This window comes from Octopus sinensis, linkage group LG10, assembly GCF_006345805.1.
Source record: "Octopus sinensis linkage group LG10, ASM634580v1, whole genome shotgun sequence".
In the NCBI taxonomy this organism is placed as follows: domain Eukaryota; kingdom Metazoa; phylum Mollusca; class Cephalopoda; order Octopoda; family Octopodidae; genus Octopus; species Octopus sinensis.
Window position 1 is genome coordinate 100805772 of NC_043006.1, and position 5340 is coordinate 100811111.

A 5340-nucleotide genomic window follows, 5' to 3' on the forward strand; every position below is an offset into this window, starting at 1 on the left:
GTCATGATGGGTATGCTGGGCTTCGTATATTTTACCCCAGTGTCACTTTGATGGCATGCACTGCTCTCTCACTCAATAATAATAATAATAATTATTATTATTATTATTATTATTATAATAATAATAATAAATACTGGACTAAACTAACTGCAAAAGAAATAGACAAAGAAAAATCCCAGCAATGGTTGAGAAGCTCAGGACTCAAAGCAGAGACAGAGGGATTTTTAATTGCAGCACAAGACCAAAGCCTCCCCACCAGAAATTACCAAAAACATGTAATAAAAAGAAATATAACAAGTAACTGCAGAATATGTGGAGATGGACAAGAAACAATAAATCATATTATCTCTGGCTGCCCAGTCCTGGCTAAGAAAGAATATATTCACAGACATGACAGAGGTGGAACCTACATACACTGGAAGCTATGCCAACATTATGGAATAACAACAGAAAAAAGATGGTATAGGCACACACCAGAAAAGATCACAGAAAATGAGAAAGCATCCATACTCTGGGATATGCCGATACACACAGATAGAGAAATTAAGGCCAACAGACCAGATATAGTTGTCAGAGACCATGAAGGAAAAAAATGCTTTCTAATTGATGTACCAATACCGGCAGATGACAACGTGTCTCTAAAAGAAATGGAGAAACTTTCAAAATACTAAGACCTGGAAATGGAGGTAACCAGAATGTGGAATCTAAAAACAGAAACAATTCCTATCATAGTAGGTGCATTAGGCATGATAAAAAAATATTCAGACAAATACATAACAAAAACACCAGGACTTACAAACACATATAACATACAGAAAATTGCACTACTACGCACTGCACACATCCTACGCAGAACACTTTCCATACAATAACCATCAGAACATCAGAACAAATCACAGCACATACCCAAGGCACACAGAGCTGCGCTCGGTAGTGAAGTGAAAGCACGCTATAAAAAATAAAACTACTGAATAATAATAATATGAAAAATACTTTATGAATGAGAACCCAGGTTCTAAATTTCCCCACGACACCTGATGAACACTGGAGGGTATATTAGCCGAAACGTTGTGTTAACAACAAACAAGATGAGGACAAATATCCGTCAAATGTAAATAATGTAAATAATGTACATAATTCCACATATCTTAAATATAGAACTGTAAGACTCAGGTTTCACTCGTATGATTACTTGCGAGAGATTTGCATCATGTCCAAGGGTAGATTTATCGTTCATCATCCATTTAAAATTGCATTGATCGTATGGCTCTCTTAGACAATTTCAAGTGACGTGCTATGATTAACGTCTAACAGTGCCGCAAGATTATCAGATATGCAATACAAATTATTGATAGCATAAAAAATAATTTTCTGAAAACTGTAAAAGAAAATTCACTAGTAAGAGACGCTAATTTAGATATATGTCTTGGAGTTACCATCATTAAAAGAACAAGTTTGAAAAAGTAGCGTTGTAAACAAATTTTCCCCCTTCATATAAAATATAAATTGAAATTTACTTTGTGATTTTTCAATGTTTCAATATGGATGACATTTAGAGCAAATCTACTAAGAGAATAGAATCAACCATTTTACACAAACATTTCTCTTTTTTTAAATATATTTCATGAAAAATGACAGAATTCCAATATCTTTCTTGATTATTTACAAGTAATTCTATAATTTAATACTCTAATATTTATCCACATTTGATATTTGCAAGTTGTTTTGATATATATTTATGTTATTTATATAGTTCTGCTCCAAAATTATCGTTTTTGATTTAACATAATTCAAAGAGAATAATGATGTGTCTTCAACAAATCAAAGTAAGGATTTACGAAGTTGTTTTAGAGTTTTGTATTAAGTGTAAGATATTAATATTTAGACTTGTAAACAGTGAAAGATGAATATATCTAAAAACAAATCAATTTAGAACGGAATATTCAATATAAATTATTTAAAGGAAAAAGAAATTGAATAAAGTATTCCAAAGTCTAAAAGGAAGTTTATTTATTTTTATACCAGAAAATAATAATTTGTCACAGAATAAATAAAATTTCGTGTTTCTTTATTAGTTTAAAATTGAAATCAGAAACATTAAAACAAGAAACTCATGTATTCAAGAAAAACATGAACCAAAATATATTTTTCAATTTTAAAGAAATTTGTTAAGGCAGTGAGTCAGCAGATATAATAAAACTTCTAACTAAATGTGCTGCTACAGTCTCATCTAATTAGTTCGGAGTTTTGGTAACTTTTCATCGAAACAAATTTGCTAACATAAGTACGTGTCGAAATACGAGGTTTGGTTTAACACTTTTGTTTCAGCTTTCCAGAAGAGGATCAACGATGACATTTTCAGAAGCTTAAAGACACAGAGAAGACAAACTATATCGCAGCGGGGTGCTAAAGTAGGGATTGCTGCCACAAGCTATTAAAGTTGAAGGCTTTTTCCTGAATCCTTGCAGAAGAGTGACTATTATAAAACCATCCAAGGGGCGTATGGAGGTATTAGACTTGTCAAAGGATTTTAGATTTACTATTACAGAGCCTATACAATTCATCAAACAAGCTTCCAGACATTTTCAGCTTATCTAATTTCAGATAACAGGATAGCTCCAACCTGAAAGCTTGGTAGAAGATACATGTTCTATGCATGTTTTCAATGTTTTCGTGGTGATGAATTTTGTGTTAGCATATGTTTATATGTCATATGCTTATATCATTAAGAGTGGTAATTGGGTCAATTAGACTTCTTTATAAGAAAGGAGAATTAGATGGGCCAGATAGTCATTTTCAGATTATTGCTTTGGAACTAGTTTTCTCTAGGAATTATGAAGATTTGGAGTAGTTGTGCAGCTCAGTTTGGAGAATAGTAGCAGGAAATTATTGTAACAGCTTCTGCATGTCAGGCATTGTGCATAGTTTGAGTAAATATGAGAAGGTTGCGCATGTAGATTTTAAAACCAGCGATTGTAAAAACAAAAAAAAAACAGATTCTTTTGTGCTTTGTTCTAGAAATTGCAACGTTAGTGTTGTTTTATACAGGCGACATGAAAAGCTGCTTGGTAGCCAACGTTTTGAGTTTTTGATTAAGATAGTGTTGAGAAGTTCATGTATTACTGAATGGTGATCAAAGGAGACGAAGGCCTCCTTTTATCGCCAAACGCACTTATATGATAATATACATAACAAACGATAAAGCGAGGTGGTTTATTGTTTGTTTTATGTATTTCTGCTCCCTCTAGTCGTACTTGTAGTACTCAGTCTAGTTCGCAGAGTTCAAACCCCATTAACGGCAACCCTGCATTTCCTCCCTAAGGAGTTGATAAATAAATTGGCAGTCTGGTACAAAGCTGTTTCTTCTCTTTTTTATCTTTTTCCTTTTTTTATCTCTCTTTTTATGTAGTTCTCTTGAAGAAATCAGGTCTGGTCCGGCCTGGTAAAAGATGAAGAGTTTTATGAGACCTAAATTCTCCAAACATGCTCTACATCATGATGTTCCGCCAACACTTCAATCTGAAGTTTAGAACTCATAACAAAGCCAGCTCCTCTCTTTGTATCATATGTATACATGTGTATATGTACTTATATGTAAACACATGTGCCTGTCTGGGAATATAATTATATGTGAGTGTGCATGAATATGTGAGTAGGAATGAGTGTGCGCGACTGCGTGATATTTGAAACAATAAGTTTATCGCTATGAAAAAAATAATAAATTAATAAAAACTATTCAATACACTTTGTCTATTCTTAATATCATAAAAACTTACACACACATATGCATACAAACACATATATGTACATACACACATGCTCAATCGCTCAAATTGTGTATATGTATGTTTATATGTATGTATGCATGTATTCACGCATGTGTGTGTGAGTGTGTATTTCAGATTGGCAAGTTGGCAACAGTGTATGTGAGACAAATGGATAGATAGATAGATAGAGAGAGAGAGAGAGAGAGGAGGAGAGAAGCAGAGGGAGCGGGCATGGGATTTTATACTGACCGATTAAGTAACTTGCCAAATTCTTTGTTTGTAAGTTTTCTGCAAGTGATGTCTTCTATTTCTGGCTATTGAAAGAATCTAAAGAAAATATTGAAAAGCAGATTCGACGCCAAATAGTATAACCACAATAGGTACAGAGCATCGACCTGATTAAATAGCAGCCAATTTTCCCTCAAGTCCCCCCCCACACCGTCTTATATAAAGGGTGATATCGTTTAATGTGATTCTAGAAACTCTTTAAGCAAATAAGAGATGGAATGTTCAAGGCTGGGGTGATTTTGGCCATTCGCCTGATCGGTCAGGGCTGACTCAGTGCTAATCAAAAACATCAATAACAATAACGACAACAACCTTGGTGTAAAGCGTCTTGAGGGAGCCAGACATAACAGCCAAATCTTCCCTACAATCACACGATAATGTCATTAAAGAACACATTGAGTAATGTTTGGTTAAGAAGCTATCTTTGCAACAACTTAGTTTCGGGTGCAGTCCCACTGTGTGGAATTTGGGCTCCGGAAATTTAGTAGAGAGAAACTATGTAAAAGACCGACCTATATGTACGCGTGTGTTTGGCCACCGTCACCTCTTAAACCGGTGTTGGTTTGTTTTTGCTTGGGTAACTTAGCGGCTCGGCATAGAGAATGATAGAATATGTACCAGACTTAGAAATAAGTACTGGGTTCGATTTGTATGACTAAATCCTAAAATTGGTGCTCCAGTATGGCTACAGTCTAATGACTGAGACAATTAAAAATTAGCAAATACAAGAGATACTAATGTTTGAAGAACGAAACGAGGATTATGACCGGAACACCTTTGACCATAAAAGGGTTTGCTTCATCAGAGCAGACGTTGGAACAGGAACAATAGCAACAACAGTACTTGCTTCGGCAGTAGATATACTAAAATTGGAACGATACAGAGAAGATTAGCATGGCCCTGCGCAACGATGAAAGGAAAGGACAGCAACAACAATCAACAAGTAATAAACTCATATCTCCTGTAGCATGATCTTTTGTGATTTAAAACATTTACAATTAATTTCATATTCAATAAAAATTTCCTATTACCGTAAAGTACTAACCGCTGAGGAAGACTGCACCGTTTCGGTGACGAACTGGCCGAATCGTCAAGGCATCAGAAAAGTGCCTTACGATGTTACTACTTTACATTCAGAGTTCAAATTTCACTAAGGTCAATTTTGCTTTCATCCTTCCAAATCGATAAAATAATCCTTTCTTCTATCAGCACAAAGGGGAGGGGAATAAGTCGATTAGATCGACCCCAGTGATTTACTGGTATTTAATTTTTCGATCCCGAAAGG

General features: G+C 34.6%; 1 non-coding gene across 1 annotated transcript; it reads left to right on the plus strand.

Moving 5' to 3' along the window:
• Positions 1-4898: 4898 nt before the first annotated feature.
• Positions 4899-5000, plus strand: LOC115216859. Its single transcript, XR_003882117.1, has one exon. It is a non-coding gene; the product is annotated as a U6 spliceosomal RNA (small nuclear RNA).
• Positions 5001-5340: the final 340 nt, after the last annotated feature.